Here is a 20,768-nt window from a genome sequence, read left to right as displayed (position 1 = left end):
TGACTGGGCTTGTATTTTTGTTTTTGTTTGTTGTTTAGATGAGGTGTCCTCCACAGGGTGCTACTGGTGGCTGGGTGATGTCGGGTTTTGTATTCACGTGGTTTCCTTTGTGTGAGCTCTGTTTGATACTCCCTATGGCAACCCCCTCAAGTGTTCTTGCCTAGAGGATCCCAGGGATGAGGGAGCCGGTGGGCTGCTGTCTCTGGGGTCGCACAGAGTCGGACACGACCGAAGCGACTTAGCAGCAGCCGTAGCTGCAGTGTCAGTTCTCCGGTTGTCTAGGGTCTTGGAGCCACTGCTCCCACTCCAAAGGCTTAGGGCTTGATCTCCGGTCAGGAACGAGGAATCCACAAGTGGTTTGTTATGGCATTAAGTGAGGTTAAAAGAAATATCCAAAAATGAGAAACCAAAGATGAACCCCAGACAAATGGCAGTTACAAAATCAGGCAAATAATAATTAAATAATGGAATATACACATATACATATACTTATACACCCCATGAGCAAAGCGAAAACAGTTCAGCAAAAATAAAGTACGGTAGATTGACCCAGTGAACAAAGCAAATCAAACGTTTTATCTACCAGTTAAGAACAAAATAACTACTGCACAAACTGCAAAACAAACTAAAGCAAGGTGCCAAGTGGGGAATAAAGTAATGAAAACAAAATGAACAAATATGTTGAGAGGAGAGGAAAGGAAAGAAAGAAGAGAAGAGAAAGAAAAGAAGAAAAAATGGAAGAAGAAAGAAAAAAGAAAAAAAAAAGGAAAACTCCACAGAACCACAAAAGCCTGATGTATAGGCAGGGGTTTATAGCAACAATAAAAAGTGTGACTGAATATATGCATATACATATACACCCATAAGCAAACTCAGAACAGTCCAGCAAAATAAAGTACAATAGATTGACCCACAAACAGAGGAAACCAAAAATTATATCTACCAGAACAAAACTAACTGAAGCACAAACTGGAAAACAAAACTAAAGCAAGGTGCCAATTGGGGAATAAAGCAATGAAAATAAAACTAACAAAATGTTGAGAAGAAAAGAAAGGAAGAAAAGAAAGAATAGATAGGCAAAGTTAAATAGAGGCAGGTAAAGAATATTTACATGCATTAAAGTTTAACTGAAAGGGGAAACAGTAGGAAAAGCAAACAAAGGAATAAATGTAGAAAACATAATAATAAATTTAATAAATTTATTTTATTATTAATATAATAAATATATAATTAATATATATAATTAATATATTAATTATATATAAATAATTAATATATTTTATTATTATAAAAGTTTAATAAATTAAAATTTAAAAAAAAAAAAAAAGAAAAAAGAGAAAGAAAACTTCACAGAACTGTGAAAGCCCAATGTAGAGGCAGAGGTTTATAACAACAATTAAAAATGTTACCGAGGAAAACAAGAAAAGTTCAAAAGCTTAATTAGATTTCAAACTGCCAATAAAATTGGCAACTACAACGGGGGGCGGGGGGCGGGAAGGGGAATAAAGAAAAAACAGAAGAATCTACAGAACAAGTCAAAACATAAGAATAACAGTTTGTTTGTTTTTTGAGTCACTGCTGTCAGAGTCCTCTCCCTGGCTGGGAGTCACAGTCCTCCTCGCCTCCCTAGGATGCCCAGCGCTGTGCTGGTCTCTGGACCTGCTGAGGGGCAGCTCAGATTCTGATCTGGCCCCACTCCTGTGTGTTCTTGCCTCCAGTGTCCACAGCTGTCAGCACTAGTGTGTTTTCTTCTGGGGGAGCCTCAGTGACCTTTTATATATTGCATGGACAGAGTCTGCCTGGTTATAGTGTGGATTTAACCTGCAGCTTGTACCGCTGGTGGGGAGGTTTGGGCCTTCTTCCTTAGCCACACCGCCCCTGGGTTTCACGTGTGGGTTTATTCCCACCTCTGCATGTGGGCCGTCCGCTGGGGTCTGCTCCTGAGGCTGCCCTGGAGGACTGGGTTTGCCCCTCTGAGGGCCGGGTGCGGAGGTGGGGCTGCTGCTTGGGCTGCAGGGGTTCCGGCAGCACCAGGTCCTCAGGGGAGCTGGCGGCTCGGGCAGCAGGAAGTATAGTGCCCTAGAAGGGCGTGGCAACCAGTGCTGGCCAATATGCGCTAGTATTCTTTTGTGAAGAACCCCGCTCCCTGACAGAGAAGCCTGGCAGGCCACAGTCTACAGAGCTGCAACGAATTGGACACTTCCAAAGCGACCCTGGGGGCATAGACACAAGACTTGTTTTGCTGTGGCAGCCCTGCCCCAGTGAGAGCTGAGCATGAAGGTGGTGCAGCTGCTTGAATTGAGGGGACCCTGGCGGTGCCAAGTGTGCAGGGACACAGACTGCCTCCACTGCAGGAGTTATGGCCCTAGCAGAGTCTTCTTTTTCCAGCCTCTTGTAGCTGTGGATCAGAAGGCCTCTTTGGCTAGCCTTTCTGTAGCTCTGCCCGTTCGGGCACTTAGAGGGCTCCCTTGCTGGGGTCCTTCTCCGTTGTTCCACGTGTCAGGCACATAGAGGGGACCCCCTAGCTGGGGTCCTACTGGGTAGATTGGTGCGTCAGGCACTTAAAGGAGCACCCTGGATGGGGTCCTGGTCTCTAGTTCAACGTGTCAGGTGTTTGATGGGCCAGACTCTCTATTGTACAGCTGCCAATGCTGGCCTCTCCAAAGACCAGCCTAGGTCCAATCTACCAAGAGGAATTTCATCCAAAGAGAAAGGGTCTTTACTTGAGTTTCAAAAGCCAGTGCACAAGAATACAACCGAGATCTCTGACTCACGGGAAACTCAGTATTGCCTGCCACGTGGGCAGGCCTCCTTGGATTGCAAGAGATGACCTCAGGGTCTGCCCTTGGCAGTGGTCAGCAGAACTCTTGAATGATTTATTTAAAGAAAAAGAAGAACCTGGAATAATAGAATTTATTTGGGAAATAAATAATGGTCTGCATGGATTTGGTTTGTGTTATTTCACCTACTGAAAAATAAGCCAAGGTCACTGCAACCCTGTTTTCTGCAAGTTCCCAAAATCCCTCTTACCCCATTCCATGACTCTTTCTATATATTTTTGTCTCAGATTTTACCCCCATATGCTTGTTGACAGAACCTCTCTCCTTTGATCAAAATTTCAGAATTGTTACATTTTTCATTCATAAATATCTTGCCTTAATGTCATAAATGTCTTGTAAAGGAAAGCCTTAACTTCGCAAAATGAGTCCATAGCAATAGCAGGATTTTCCATCAACATAAATTACCAGTTCTCATTGGCTGCTGCTTCCTCCCACTGTGGAAGACACAGGTATTAACTTTAAATTTCAAGGAAAATCACTGCTTGGAATTATGTTCAGATGTTGGCATTTGCAATAGAGTAGACCCTTGACATTTGCAGACTTGGTATTCCAAGTTTTGTCTATTCATAAACCAATATGTCATGGAATTTGTAATTTTGCTGAGGCAAGAAGTTGAATCTTGCCTAGTGCCAAAGTTGCAATAAACCCTTGATATGATACAAACTTTGTTTCTTTATGATAAATGATACTTAAACGTGATCTTGGCTTTGTGGTATGAGGAAATACAGGATATTTGCAACTTTTATGTTGAATTGCTTAAGATATTCAAATGAGTTTTTCCATAATTCTTAATAATAATTCATCTATGAATCTTAATAATTCTTATGAATGAAAGAACAATGTGTTGTCTATGAAATAACAGTAACTTATTATTTAACTTTAGGACAAAATTCAGGGAGACAGCAAGCCTTTGGGGAGGGAGCCAGGGGCTACAAGTAAAGAGACTTACAGACCATACTAGGAATTCATATTAATTCTTCCTGCAGGCAAAGCTGTACTCAGATGACTGAAGATAATTAATGCCAAAGTTCTATGTCCTCTGATGAATTATCTCTTTGTCATTTACTGCCTCAATTTTCCTCCTTCCTACCTTGAACACATCTTCATATGTCAAGTAAGTCATTTCACTGTTTTACAGTAGAGTTCTGACTCCATAATATCTCAGTCTCATTGTTTTAAATTATAAAATTTCAGCCTATAAATTTCAGATTTAGTCATCTACATGCAAGTTGTCTAGATACTTCTTTCTGTTAAAAAAAAGTCCTGGAACTGCACTTATTTCCCTTCTAAGTGGAAAATTTTTTCCTACTGGAGAATGCCTACTTTTCATGCTTCTGTTCAAAGGGTTTTTGTAAAACTTTACAACTATGGGCACTAGAGTAAAATCTAATTTGGTGCCACATGAGAAAATTCACCATGATGTCAAAGTTTTGATTGCTTTTTGGAAGCCGACTTTTCTGACTCCCTTGTTACTATGGCTTTATGCTCACCAACTGGAGTGTCTTCATATAAAATAGAAATGCCCACTGTGGACAGGTTGTGAGGATTAACTAGGATTTATTAGAACAGGGCTTGATACAAGGAGTTCAGGAAGGTTTAGATTAATTCTGTTAATCCACAGCACTACCTCTCTGGACTCTGCTATAAAACACTGTGTGGAGGAATGGTGTCTTTCTCATCCTTGAGTCCCGCAGTGTCCAACCCAGCACGTACTACAGGGGCGCTAACAAATATATGTGCTGTGTCCAGGATATGTGTCCAATACAAACATGTTTGGATGATCGGCTGTTATCTTCCATGAGAGGCGTTCTATAAATTCTGGCCTCATTATAGATGTCTTCATTCAAACACAATCTCCCATAAAATGTTCTTTTTCAAGCCAAAGTTTGACAATTTTCTCAGGAATAGACTTTTGATTAGCTGTTGAGATTCACACAAAGTGTAATGATAAAATTCTGTATGTTTGAATTGTAACTCTTGATAATAAAATCACTACCATTATATACTAGTCCATTCAAAACACCGTGGCTAATTAGGTTCACACACCTGACAGATGGTTTTTCCTCTCCTAAATTGATTAAAAGCAATTTAATTACCGACAAAAGAATTCACATCTAATTCAGGAAACAAATATGAAATTGATTCATCTGATGAAAGCACAGCTATAACTTGTAATCTGAATATAGAGTGAGTGTGGTATACTTTTTCTAAGTAAAAAATACTTAAGGAAAAAATCATCAACTGATTCATCAGCATTTGTCTCAATAATTATTTGTATAGTTACAGGGGAAATTGTCAAAATACACATTCTAAGTGGACCTTGCTGGTTTCAACCAATTATTTGTTTAATGGGTGTTTAGATTAAAATACCAGTTCAGCTGCTTACTTGTTATGAAACATCAGGCAAGTTATTTAAATACCCCAGTTTTATCACATAAAATGGGACTAATTAGAATTCCTTTTGCAGGGATTGTTAGGAACATTTGGTGAGACATTGAGGAACCTAAGGTTCTAAGCAGAACACGTTAGAAATAGGTTGTCACTTACTGCTTTTTTACTTAATTATTATTCTTATGATTAAGATAATATTTATGAACAGGTTTACTTATAAGAAGTAATATCATTAGTAAACAGAACTTATCAAGTGATCCTGAAATATATATGGAGAATAAAAAGTACAATGGAACATACTGATGCCCTCAAGGAACTAAAACTAGTGGAAAATAAAGTCAGACATTATAAAAAATATTGATGGTGAGATAAGATCAGAACCCAGAGGTACATACTAAGGAGAGCAGCTTGAGAGTCAGTTGAACAGGGAGCACCAGAAACATCTCCCTGGAGGAGGGACACCTGAGCTACATTTTGAAGGGACAGAAAGTATTAGGCCCCAAAACAGGAAATGGGAAAGTGTTCCCCAGGGAGAAAAAAGGGGTGAGCTTGAGGGCACAGGTACATGAGGGTTTTAGGCTTTTCATGAACAAAACGTAGGTTAGTGTTGTCTGGGTACTAGGTAGGCAGATAAGATACGGTTAAGAATTTCCATTCCATGGGAGCTAAAGCTAAAGCATTGAGATAAATAAAATCCAGATAGCTCTGGCTGATATAGACAGACTGTAGCAAGTATAGTGGTGCTTGGAGCTCTTAGTTCTCTTGACTTAAAACAAGGCTTAGAATGATACCACTTTGAACATTTGGGTCAATATAATTGAGATGAGTTGACTTGAGGACCTAGGATTAGGAGAACAGAATGTTCCACAACAGAAAGTGTGATGGAAAGTGTCCTGGGCTTCTTCAGCTGTTAGTTTGCTCTTCAGACTGTGCCACATTCAGGCTGAGAACAGACCCATGTTTCAATGAAAGTCGGCAAGATATGGACCTTCCAGAAAACACGGGTGTAGCATCTGTGAGCAGCTGCTGTCTGTAAACGTCCTCCTCTAAGGGGTTAGGAGTCAGTTCACAGGAGGAGGTGGCTGGGCTGGAACACCATTCCTGGCTTTCCTGCTGAAGATGGTCTCATTCACATTGAAAGGAGTGTAACGGTGGGAGCTGGGAGGTAAAGTGCTCCCCGGCTGACCACTCTGGTTCTGCATAACATTCTAAAGAGGGCTGCAAGGTGGACCCAGTTCATGCTTGTGCATGGCATCGCTTAGAGCATGTGGGAAAGGAGATGCAGGCTTTGCTCCAGGGAGTTCTCTGAATCATCCCATTCATTCCTGGGTCTCAGGTGACTCCTGAGGAAGAGCTTAAGCCCAGTACTGGGAAGGCTGATGAGAGAAACATCGATCTTAATGAGAATTCCGGGGCAGACAGAAATAAGCAAGAAGAGACACAGGAAGCAATTCCTATCAACACTGTACTCAGTAATGGGCCTGCCCATAAACACTGGGCCTTCTGCAGAGGTGCAGCCTAACACTGGCCACTCCACACAACTGGATGCACTTCCATTCAGACCTAAACATGTGTTAATTTTGATAAGGCATATCCCTGGCAAGTAATTTTGGTTTAAAAATCCAATACTCATTAAGCCTAGTTACCACTGTTCCTGCTATGTACTCAATAATGAAGAAAGAAACAAACAAAAAACCCAGAGTGGTCAGAGAATGCCTCTTGAGTGACTGGGGTCCAAGGAAGATGTCAGAGGCCAGAGACTTGAATTTACAGGGAGAAGAGTAGAAATCCTTCATGTGAGGGAGTGAAGGGTCAGTGTGCTTCTGTGAGTTTTGGTGTGCATCATACAGGACTTGGCGGATGTGAGCATAAGCTATATCCAATTGAGCAGCAAATCTATTCAGGAGAAATCAATGTGTAATCAGTTGAGCTGAGGCGAAGCATAGCTCCAGCCAATGACAGGCAAATCCTTACCATTTGGAAATATTCCCCTGGCTAAACTGAATAGAAGCCAGAATTGGAAATGTGGCTGTAGAAATAAGAATACTGTCTTCAAATTCCAACTCTACAGTGTTCCAGGAGGGTGACTTATAGGAAGGCACTAATTCTGACCAAACCTCACTTTCCTCATTTGTAAAACAATCTAAAAATAAACTTATATGTCTCATATGATTCAAGAGGAAATCAAATGATGCAATAAGCTTCATGGTTTTAGCCTTATCTCTAAAAGTAAAATCTCAGTGACTTCTAGATGGTAGTAGCAGTAAAACATCTTCCCCACCTTGCACCCTGTTGGAGTTTAGGATTCATTCTCCAGCTTTCTTTTCATTCAGCTTGCCTAAAAAGTAATTATAAATGCTGTTTCTATGGTAATGCCATACTGAATTGCTCACCACTTCTTAACTCTTCAAGTCTTCTTACACCAATAATTCCATTTCTTCTCCTTGAGAGTCTGTTCTCTAAACTCTTCTGTTATCTTGTTTATTCCAAAGTTTTTTTCAAGGACTACCTCAAGTGTTACCTACTCTTTGGAATCTTTCTTGATTCGTCAGGAAGAACTATTTGTTATACATATTAGCTGGACCTTAAATGGTACCCTGACCAACTACCTACCACCAAGGCAGTTAATCACTTTGACCACCATACTGAAACTTGGTGAGTTTCAATACATGAAATCCTTGTTTGGTACAGGCTATCATTGTGCTAGCTGGAAATTACATCTTCATCTAATACTTAACCAGAAACATGGTTTCTAATAGACAAGCATCTTTTATTTTTAGATGAGATTAAAAATCTGTTCTACATATCTTTAGCATCCTTTGCAGATAATTATTAATTTCTAAGGACTCACCTACATTTCTTTAGAAATAGAAGCTATTTTCCCAAGAAGGAATATGTTTTTGGCAGATATCTTCATTCACTAACTTGTTCATTTCATGGTCTATTAATTTCTTTGTTCAAGAAATATTAAGTTAATCTTATGCAAAAATTATTGTAGTATAGTCATTGGGATGCTAATATGAATAACAATGCTGTCCTTCATATTAAATAGCCAAACAACTGACTATAATAATATAAAATTACCCAGGCAATTGCATATAGAGTGTAAAGGTTATAAAAGAGATATGCCCAGTGCATTTGAGTGTATGATGGGTAGGATTCTAAGCAATATTACAAGAGAAGTTTACATTTGTGCTGAGAATGAATATGAATTATTTAAGTGGGAAAATGTGTTGTAGGCAAACACCATGTACTATATCAAAAAAGAACATAAACTACTAAATGAATTATAAGTAAACCAACATAGGTGGAATTCAAAGTGTAGGTGAAAGTAGAAAGAGATAACCTTTGAAATTTGCACAGGGATAAAATCTCTCCCTCTGTCTTTCTCCCAGCCTCTGTCTGAGGGACCCAAACTCTAACATCAGAATGTAAAGAGATGACAGATGGATAGTTGCTGTCATCAGGGAGACAACAGTAGCTGAAGGTAACTTGGAAATCATTAGCATGTAGATGGCTGTGGTAGAGTGTATGGAGTTATCCAGGAGAATATGCAAATTGGGTAGAAAAGTGAGTTTGAACACTGGGAAAGCACAGACACTTATGAGAAGTTCTGTGGAAAAGGTTTCTGCAAGGAAGACTGATGAGAAGTAGGAGGAGTATGATTGGCATTTATTAATAATAGTTTATAAAACTATTTTACAAGACCTTTATTGGAAATAAAATTCTAAATTTGTTCATTCTAAATGAAAGTTTTGACTTTAATTTCACAAAGTCTATGTCAGCTAACACCCTTACAATAAGCAAGATGGTTCTAAAGAAACTGTAAAGCCAGTAGCTTCACAGGAGGATGCTTGGGATTTAATTTCAAGGCTAAATGAAAGCAGGTCATTAAGTTCAAGAAATTTGTTCTGTGCAAAGTCTCCATTAGAGATCAAACTAATGATTTATTATTGCTTTGAAATTCTTTCTTAAAATATAGATATACAGGTCTTTTGTCTTTTTTTAACCCTTTTTGTTGCAATGATGAATGGGATTATTTCCTTAATTTCTCTTTCTGATTTTTGGTTGTTAGTGTATAGGAATGAAAGAAATTTCTATGTATTAATTTTGTACCCTGTGACTTTATTAAATTCATTGATTAGTTCTAATAGTTTTCTAGTAGCATCTTTAGGATTTTCGCTGCATACTCTCATGTTATCTGCAAGCAGTGATAGTTTTACTTTTTCTTAAAACCTGTATGCAGAAAACTATAAAACATTGATGAAGGAAATCAAAGATGACAGAAACAGAAATATTCTGTGTTCTTGGATTGGAAGAATCAACATTGCGAAAATGACTGTAACACCCAAACCAATCTACAGACTCAATGCAATCCCTATCAAAGTGCCAAAGGCATTTTTAACAGAACTAGAACAAAAAAAAATTATAATTTGGATGGAAACACAAAGGGCCCCAAATAGTCAAAGCAATTTTGAGAAAGAAAGGAAACTGAAGGAATAAAATAAAATAAATGAAGTGAAATTGACCTGAAGAAATCAAGTTCCCTGACTTCATACTATATTACAAAGCTACAGTGATCAAAACAGTATGGTACTGGCACAAAAACAGAACTATAGACCAATGGAATAGGATAGAAAGCCCAGAGATAAACCCATGCATTTGTGGTTACCTGATCTATGACAAAGGAGGCCAGGCTATAAAATAGAGAAAACACAGCCTCTTCAATAAGTGGTGCTGGGAAAACTGGACAGCTACATGTAAAAGAATGAAATTAGAATGCTTCCTAACACCATACACAAAGATAAACTCAAAATGGATTAAAGACCTAATGTAGGGTCAGACACTATAAAACCCTAAGAGGAAAACACGTAGAACATTCTGACATAAATCAAAGCAAGATCCTCTATGACCCAGCTTCTAGAGTAGTGGAAATAAAAACTAAAATAAACAAATGGAACCTAATTAAACTTAAAAGATTTTGCACAGCAAAGGAAACCATAAACAAGATGAGAAAGATAACCCTCAGAATGGGAAAAAATATTTGTAAGTGAGCCAACTGACAAGGATTAATTTCCAAAATATATAAATATACTTTATTTATATACAAATATATAAATATTATATATAATTTATATATAATTATATTAATTCCTATATTATATAAATATATTAATATTTTAACTAAATTAATATAACTAAATTAATATTTTGGAAATTAATATATAATGTGTCCAAAATATTAATCTCCATGCAGCTCATGCAGCTCAAAATAAAAAAAAAAGACATTTCTCCAAAGAAGACATACAGATAGCCAACAAACGCATGAAAACATTGCTCATTATGAGAGAAATGCAAATCAAAATTACAACGAGGTATTATCTCACACTGGTCAGAATGACTATCATCAAAAAAATCTACAAACAGTAAATACTGGAGAGGATGTGGAGAAAAGGGAACACTCTTGCACTGTTGTGGGAATATAAATTGATACAGACACTATGAGAAATAATATGGAGTTCCCTTAAGAAACTAGGAATAAAACCACCATATGACTCAGTAATCCCACTACTGGGCATATACCCTGATAAAACCATAATTCAAAAAGTGAAGTAACTCAGAAAGAGAAAAACAAACACCATATACTAACACGTGTAATGGGATCTAGGAAAATGATACAGATGAACCTATTTGTAAGGCAAGAATATAGAAGTAGATGTAGAGAACAGACCTGTGGACACAGTGAGGGAGGAGAGAGTGGGCAAATTGAGAAGCACTGACACATTACACCACCATAAGTAAAACAGACAGCTAGTGGGAAGTTGCTCCATAGCATGGAGGGATCAGCTCGGTGCTCTGTAATGCCCAAGAGGGCTGGGATGAGGGTGGTGGGATGCAGGCTCAAGAGGGAGAGGAGATACATACATATGTCATGCTGTGCTTAGTCACTCAGTCATGTCCGACTATTTCCAACCCCATGGACTGTAGCCCACCAGGCTCCTCTGTCCATGGGGATTCTCTAGGCAAGAATACTGGAGAGGGTTGCCATGTCCTCCTCCAGGGCATCTTCCCGACCCAAGGATCAAACCCAGGTCTCCCGCATGGTAGGCAGATTCTATACCATCTGAACCACCAGGGAAGCCCAAGAATACTAGAGTGGGTAGCCTATCCCTTCTCCAAGGAATCTTCCTGACCCAGGAATCGAACTAGAAAAGAATCTTCCAGCAATACAGGAGACTTGGATTTGAGCCCTTGGTCAGGAAGATTCCCCAGAGAAGGGCATGGCAACCCACTCCATATTTTTGCCTGGAGAATTCTACTGACAGAGGATTCTGGTGGGCTATGGTCGCAAGGAGTCAGACACAGCTAAGCAGCAAACACTTTCACTTTCATGGCTTATTTATGTTGTTGTACAACAAAAACTAACACAACACTGTAAAGCAATTATACTCCAATTAAAAGATAAATTTAAAAATATGTAGGTATAAATACACACACACACACACACACACCTTAAAGTTTTCATGCAATGTTACCTCCCAATAGGAACTGTTGAATATTTCTCTTGATCCATTCAATTTCTCAAAGAAATTCTTCTACAGTTTGCTGTTTAAATAAACTATGACTTCTTTTTTCATTTCATAAATTATCTAATCATGCTTCTGGCAGAAGAAGGACTTATAATTGCTGCAGCAGCTGGGAAACTAGTTTTATCTTCTTTCTCTCACTCCTGCCCACCATGGGCAATCAAGTCAGCAGTTAAAAATTATTGAAACTATCTCTATTTGTAACTCTAGCTTTACAGATATTAATATTATTTTTATTGGTTTTTCTTATTTTAAAAATAAGAAATTTCTTTAAAATTAAAAAAAAATCTACTATGTTTCTTAACCTGTGTTGCTAGATAATAGTATATTGCTAAAATGAAAATAATTTCTAAACAAGAGCAGTGTTTGAGTTCTTGCACCTTCTAACGCAAAAAGAAATCTTTATTCAGATTTAAATTGTCTTTGGAAAACTACCTCGTTTTGGACTGCTAAGGAGTAATTGGTTCATCTGTGTCTTCAGAGACCTATTCAGTCAGTATGTTGGTACTGGATTCAGTGTAATGAGTACTTACCCTTTCATGCAGCAAATAATGCTTTAGCACAGATAAGTTCTCTGTTAATGGTTCACATCACCATTTGAATTCTTTGATATCTATACCATGATGTCTATAATGTATGGAGCCACTGCCCGAGTGTCATTTCAAAATTAGAAGAAATATGCTTTTCTTTTTTTTAATGTGTGAACTCCTCGTAGATTATATAGTAATTGCCTATGCTTCTTTTCACGTGATCTTGAAAATTTAGAACAAATTTCTTTGAATTTGTTCTGCAAATAAAGAAACTGAGGCTTGGAAAAAATTAAATCTCTGATGCATGTTAGGATGGCATAACAGAACCTCAGAATGAATTGAAAATAGAAATAAAGAGCTAAAAGCTGATGAGCTGGTGATTTATAATCAGAAGATTAGGATTTGACAGTTGAGTTTGTTCCTCAACACTGGTCAAGTTACATTTCTTCCTAGATGGGCAAGTCTTGATTTGCTATTTTGATTTTTTTTTTATTTATAAAGAGATAATAACACTTTTAACTCATGACAAAATCCCAGTAGAGTATATATTAGGATGCAAAACATGTATATTTGGTCCCAGCTTATTTTTGTTTCCCCATCCTGGTGTGAGGGAGGCAGGGGCTGAACAACGGGAAAGACGTACGTGACCGCGAGGGGGCAGCAGCCCACAGCAAGGTTACTGGGGGAATGCTTTGATGCCTGTGTGTCTTGAGATGGTCCCTAGCATCAAGAGGCCCTGTTAGGGTGATACCTAGAATGGGAGGGGGAAAAGGAATTTCCGGAGGAAGGTGGTGGGGATCCTAGAGGCGCTTCCATGTCCAGGCACTCTCTCTCTCTCTCTCTCTCTCTCTCTCTCTCTATCTATCTCTCTCTCTGCAAGCAGCCCAGCAGGAGTCTCTAGGTCATAGGTCAGCGTGGGGGAGGGGGGCCTTGGGGTTTTGGGGGTTTATTTCATCTACCCTGGTAGATGTTGAGTGCAGTGCCCTGGGGTATTAGAAGCAAGTCGGCTCTAAAAGCCTGAAAATCTCATTATTTTTTTACTATATTTAAAACAATTGGATGTGTAAAAATTTGAGTTTGGTACCAGCAGGCTTTTGAGCTAATAGGCAGCCGCCTGCTGTGAAAAAGTACACAACATAGGGCCAATATTCAGAGCCCATCTCTGACTCATTTATGTAACAACAACCGCTATCAAAAGAAAAATAAAATAGCAACAGCTTTCATTTTCCCTGCTGTAAAGTTTACAGTTTTATTTATAGCATATGTACACATGGTTATGTATAATTGTATATATCATTTCCTTCCAAAAATGATTTATTTGCCTTACAGCAGAAAGAATATAATAATACAGCTGAATGGAACAAATAATACAAAAGGAGAATGAGAGTAAACGTAAATTAGAAGGAATGTTCACAGACAAAAGCTAAAAACCTCTTAAGACCACTATTGCTATTTGCAAAATAAAGCTTTTTTTAAAAAATTTATTAAAACTGAATTCCATCACTTAAAACGTTTTGGTAATAGAAATATTTGGTTAATTCAATCTCTGACTGACAATCGATGATACTGAGAGTAAATCCTCCTCCCCAAGGCCCCAGAACTAGTGATAGGGGATTTAGGACAGTGAAGAGGAATGATGGCATTCAGACACCCCCTGATCCCCAATATCATCTCTTCCCCAACCATCACCACCCCGGCCATGATATCTTTCATCCGAGGATGATCGTGGAAGGTAAAACACAAATTCAGTCATGATCTGAAGCCCCTAACATAGTTTCTACTACATAGAAAGCACTGAATAAATAATATCTATTAACATTAACACTTCTAACATTCCAGTTTAAAAATCTTCAACTAGCTTAAAAAAATTCCATCATTTTAGAAAAACAAAAACTTTGTAAAAGAAGATGAAGGACTAAAGAGAATTTTTTTTCTTTTTTAGTTATGGAAGATTTTGTACATGGTATGATACCTTTGGTTATTTGATGTTTTAAGAGAACATCAGGGTTCCATACATGTATTCAAAAGCTCAGAATCTAAGGAGTGTGTCTTTTTCAGTGGATACAAGGCTTTTTGTCTCTATGTGAATAAAGATTCAATGGCATTTGTCCAAAAAAAATCACTTCTTTTTGAAAAGTTGATTTAAAACTCCTCAAGTTTAAAAACACCTAACTCCAATATTATTCATTATTGGTGCCTATGCTTCCAGTAATTGTTTATGCTTATGTTTCCAGAAGGTCAAGTTTCTCTAAACTTAAATACCATTTTTCTAAAAGCATCTGAAAAGTTGTTCATTTCCCTTACTCTTCATGCTACTTTTTGGCATCCAGCTTCTTGCTGTGAGTACCTCAGAGACTAACTCAGTGAAGCATGACTTTGCGATAATCTCAAGACATCCTCACTTACTTTCAGACGTCTCTGCATGTATTCTCTCTTGTTGAATAAAAATGATATCAAGATGGGCATAATATTTATTTTCTCAAAAATAACCCCGTTCCTTCACTGGGACAATACATATGCCAGTTTCACAGTTTATCCACTTAGGATTCTTCCAAATTGTCTTCACAGTGGGAGGAAAGAACTGGGCTTCTAGTGCAGGGCAATATAATAAAATGTTATTTCTGAAAAGTCTGCAAAATGTTGAAAAAGGTCAGTGGGTATCAGGATGATTTTTGAGTTGTCGTATAGAAGATAAAATATCCTTTCTAAATTCTTACCTTTGGGCAACCTCTCTTTGCAAGGACCTACAAGAGGGTCAGAATAGTAAAACATAATAATAATAATGGCTGCCCCCAAATATAACACGTTTAGCTTAAGAACTTTGAAGAAGCAGAAGTAGAGGACATTTTTAATGGCTGTCAAAGTATGACTTGCTTCATATCATTGAATACGATTTTGCCCTGTAAACAGTGTGGCTGCCCTATTAATTCTAAAACACCAATCACTTGCTTGTTCCTTAATGCTAATAGGTGAGATTTCACTGAGCCTATGAAGCAGTGTTTCTTGGCTGATTCTGAGTTTCTCACGTTAATTTTCATGTTACTTGAGATTGCATTTATGCTAATAATATTCTAAATCTAATAACCATATGTTTATAGAGTAACAAGGATGAATACAATATGAGCTAATAACATAATACAATACTCTAGAAAATTGCTGACACAATATAAAATAACAGCTTATGGTAATTTTCCCAAACTTATTTTGACTACATTAAGGATCCAGATGCTGACATGAGCAAAACTAACTTATGACTGTATCTCAAAGGTCATATTATTTAACATTTTCCTCTTCTTGTGTCAGTGTCTCCTTCCTGAAATCTGTGATAATAACCCCTACTGAGATGAAGCAAGGAGATTCTGGGTTTAAAATTGTTCTGAGAATATGCATTGCAAACATGCAAATTCACTAGAGCATAACACTGATCTTCCTTTCTGGAAATTTCATAGAATTGCTCAAAAATCATGAGCCTTTCCCTCTGTTATCCCCTTAATCATGATGTGAACCAAAGCCCATGAAGAGTAATTTTTCATAAAGTGATGGAGTCGGACACACCAGTAAGTTGTGAAGGTTCTAAATGAAGACCAAGGTGTGGTCTTCTACTCTAGGAATCTGTAACCGTGTGGAGAACCCCAGGGTGAGTAATCCTGGTATCAGACAGTTGTTTTACCAAAACAACTGTCTTATCAAACAACTTTGCTTATCAAAGTAAGCAAAGCAACAGCACATGAAGGGACCAGAAACTTGTCTGAAGAATAAGGGCAGGGGACCTTGATGACCTGATGTTTGGGCTGCGTTTTAAAAGATAAAGCCTGGAGTTTCATCCATCTCATTAGAACTGATTCAAATTAATTCTTTTTAATGGCTGAGTAATATTCCATGGTGTATATGTACCACAGCTTCCTCATCCATTCGTCTGCTGATGGGCATCTGGGTTGCTTCCATGTCCTGGCTATTATAAACAGTGCTGCGATGAACATTGGGGTGCACGTGTCTCTTTCAGATCTGGTTTCCTTGGTGTGTATGCCCAGAAGTGGGATTGCTGGGTCATATGGCAGTTCTATTTCCAGCTTTTTAAGAAATCTCCACACTGTTTTCCATAGTGGCTGTACTAATTTGCATTCCCACCAACAGTGTAAGAGGGTTCCCTTTTCTCCACACCCTCTCCAGCATTTATTGCTTGTAGACTTTTGGATAGCAGCCATCCTGACTGGCGTATAATGGTACCTCATTGTGGTTTTGATTTGCATTTCTCTGATAATGAGTGATGTTGAGCATCTTTTCATGTGTTTGTTAGCCATCTGTATGTCTTCCTTGGAGAAATGTCTGTTTAGTTCTTTGGCCCATTTTTTGATTGGGTCATTTATTTTTCTGGAGTTGAGCTGGAGCCCATTATACAGAGCGAAGTAAGCCAGAAAGATAAAGACCATTAAAGTATACTAACACATATATATGGAATTTAGAAAGATGGTAACAATAACCCTATATGCAAAACAGAAAAAGAGACTCAGATGTATAGAACAGACTTGTGGACTCTGGGAGAAGGCGAGGGTGGGATGTTTCAAGAGAACAGCATCGAAACATGTATATTATCTAGGGTGAAACAGATCACCAGCCCAGGTTGGGTGCATGAGACAAGTGCTCGGGCCTGGTGCACTGGGAAGACCCAGAGGGATCGGGTGGAGAGGGAGGTGGGAGGGGGGACCGGGATGGGGAATACATGTAAATCCATGGCTAATTCATTTCAATGTATGACAAAAACTACTGTAATGATGTAAAGTAATTAGCCTCCAACTAATAAAAATAAATGGAAAAAAAAAAAAAAGCCTGGAGTTGATGTGAAGAGATGTTCTAAATTGTACACAGAACTCTTGCTCTGGGAGTGGGTTGTGAGCACTATGACAGGGTAGTTAATAGAACATTCTGAGTAAAGGTGGGCTAGTTTGGGGGCACAGTGGCTTCAGGATTTAGTCTATGTGATTAGAAACCATGGAGTGCAGCTATTACAGGAGGGGCCCCAGCAAAGAGGCAGGTGGTAAATTATGCACCCGTAGCCACAATTTGGCACTTGATAAACCAGGGCCTTGGCAGATACAAATCAACTGACACTAGGCTGATATTTAGGCAGGGTGTGTGTGTGTGTGTGTGTGTGTGTGTGTGTGTTAGTCACTCAGTGTGTCTGACTCCTTGTGATCTCATGAGCTGTAGCCTGCCAGGCATCAGGCATTTCTGCCCATGTAATTCTCCAGGCCAGAACAAAGGAATGAGTTGCCACTTCCTTCTTCAAGGGATCTTCCTGACGTGGGGATTGAACCTGGGTCTTCTGCAGTGAGGGCAGATTCTTTACTGTCCAAGCTGCCAGGGAAGACCATTTAGAGATATGCACCACTCCGAAGTGAATAAAAGTGTAATTTAAGGTAGAATAGGAAGAGTCATTTGTTTTAGATACTATAAACTTAAAAATGGAATAGCAGCTTAGCACACAATGTAAATTACATGCAGAATTATAGCAAATACCTAAAGACTCTTCAGAACCTTTAACACTACATGAAAAATTTAAGTTACTTCTTACCAGGTAGCTGTATCTGCATGTGTGTAAGTGAAAATAACTTCCAAAGAGCAACCTTATGAAGCAACTCTCCCGAGAACTTATGCTCATTGTACCACAAAAGTACAAATAAAATGTGGTGCAGACATAAACATTTTATAATTCGGGACCTCTTTTCCATGGCAACATCTGGGTAGTTTAACAGAGTGTTTCATTGCCAAGAAACACTGGGTTTCCTATGAGGTGACCGAACAAAGATTTACAAACTGCAACTTTTAGATTCTGAAAGGAAACCTATCTTACATGGGGAAGGAAAACATGGTATGTTGCCTGTAGCTGTTTTCCTCTGGAGACCAGTCATCTCTGATATCTGTGATTTTGTATCCTTGTTCTACTTTTTGCATCCAGAGTATCCCACAAGATTGGCAATTGGTTGCAACTATCCCTCCTGACTCCAAGATTCCCTGTTTATTCTTTTAATTATTTAGAACAGAAATATTCCATTCCTGCTTATGACATGTATCCTTTGAAAGAACTGTGTGTTCATTATCAAGTCAAGGCAGCACATAACAATATAGTTAGCATCAACTTATCACCTGATTAAAACTGGGGCTGGTGAGTTCACTTCTGGTTCTCATCCTTGTGCTGATCTGTGCAACTCCTGCCTGCCTCCCACTTGAGCAACCCCAGGAGGGTCCAGTGGCTGGAGACGGTAGGCAGGCTCTCCTGGACTGTGGGAGGATGAGTAAGGTGAGTATGGAGTCTTACACGTGGTCTCCCCTCACCATGTCTTTAGGCAGTCAGACCCAGTGTCTGGCCCCCGCACCAGAGGAAAGGGGAAGAAATCTGGAGGATGCTATGTGGGTGCTTCTCCACCCTCCCTGTCCTCTCTTGGACTCTGATCCTCTTGCTCTGTTTCTGCACTCAGCTGTGGCAGGGGTGAACAGCTCTGGGGAGGGCGGGGGACTTCATTCATCCCACTCTGACGTATCTTGTTTCAAGGATGCAGCACATGATTTCTGTCCTTGAGTACCTCTGCCCCCTCTGCTGGTGTCACGCTCAGACAGCTTACAGAATTCCTGTCTTACCAAAATCATAATCACATAATGGTGGTATAACTTATATAATCTCATTTTAGACCAAGAGGCTCGTTTTATACCTAAAGAGGTTATGCAAGAGTGAACTCAGCAGACTTGGGTTGCACAAACCCCACATGTTCAAAAGAAAGGCTTGTCCTTGGCACTGACCCTTGTCTGACTCACAGGAGAACAGTGTGACCAGAGAAGTTTATCCTAATGGTGGGATTTATGGTGCATGTCTGTTTTTTTTCCCCTGCAGAGTGAGCTCTGAATAGCTGATCAGTCATAGAGCTGCTGCCAACAGCAGTGCTGGGGCGATTGACTATGAAGACCCTGAGCACCTGAGCTTAGATGAGAATCTTTGGTTAGTGGCACTGTGCATATGTGGTTACACATTATCACTGGGAGAATTCATCACACCCTGTGCAGCTCCACAGGGAAGGGACACCTGGTTTCTCCTTTTCCCTTTGCTGATTTTAATTCACAGTCTTCCAGTGTCATAAGCTGGAACTCTGAGTATAACAGCTCTTTCTGAACCCTGTGGATCCTTGTAGCAAATAATGGAATCTTAGCGTGGTCTCATGAATCCCTCACCCAAAGGGAAACTACCAGCCAACCAGGTGTCTACTCAAAGGGACCAGTCTGCACCATACACGGCCTCACCTGGAGGCATCTGGTCTCAGAGCAATAGCACAAACTATTCCGTTAGTGTGCCCTCCTGGGGACAACACACGGAGGATGGATGGCCCTGTCATCTGAGGTGTGAACAGGGACTGGTGTAACAGCAGTGAGTGCTGCTGTGTCCTCTAGAGCTAGGAGACATGCATCTAGAAACTGGAAAGTGGAAGCAGAACTAACCACTCTTGTCCTAGGTATCTCAGCTATGGTGTGTAATCAGTGACTCCGCCCCTAGAATCTGCTGGTTAAGAGATCCTTTTTTTTTCCCATTAGGAGGATATTCCCACCAGGAATCTCCATTATTTTTCCACTGAGCTTCAGCTGTAACTCCCACCAAATCATTTTGAGCTCCTCAAGGTGATGAACTGGTAGACAAAGATAGAAAACACCACACTGGCAGGAGTAATTGACCAGGATTATTATCAGAGACTTGTTAAATATTGTTTGTTTCTTAGTTTAAATAGGTTTTTTTAAAGATTTTTTATGCAAACCATTTTTTGAAACTTTATTGAATTTGTTGCAATATTGCTTCCATTTCATGTTTTGGTTTTTTGATCATGAGGCATGTAAGGGCTTAGCTCCCAGATCAGGGATCAAAACTGCCACTCTCCTCCCCTACATTTGAAGGTGAGGTCTTAACCAGTGGACCATCAGAGGTTCCTAAATAATAGGTTTTCATTGGTGGTAATTGGAATAAGCGATTGCAGTTACCCAAGCCTGCCAAGGGCTCAGACTCTCTGGGAAGGTCTCTGTAGCCACATCAGAAAAGCATCCTAGACCAACGGAAATGCTGATATGTGGATTAAAGATGAAGGAAATCTAGAATGACTACTGGAGGAGGTAAGTAATGAATATTAGCAGTTGCAACAAAGGAAAGTATCATTTACATGTTTGAACCCTTGATATTTAGTACTTCTAAGAGAAGGAAATGGCAACCCACTCCAGTACTCATACCTGGAAAATCCCGTGGACCGAGGAGCCTGGTGGGCTACAGTCCATGGGGTCTCAAAGAGTCGGACATGACTGAGAGACTTCTCTTCTTCTCTCTCTCTAAGAGACTGCAGCTGGCCAGTATCTGAAGTCTAATCAATAGAATGGACTTAGATCATGAGGAT

This window comes from Odocoileus virginianus, chromosome 1 (genome assembly GCF_023699985.2).
Source record: "Odocoileus virginianus isolate 20LAN1187 ecotype Illinois chromosome 1, Ovbor_1.2, whole genome shotgun sequence".
Taxonomy (NCBI): Eukaryota; Metazoa; Chordata; class Mammalia; order Artiodactyla; family Cervidae; genus Odocoileus; species Odocoileus virginianus.
This window is presented reverse-complemented; position numbering follows the sequence as displayed.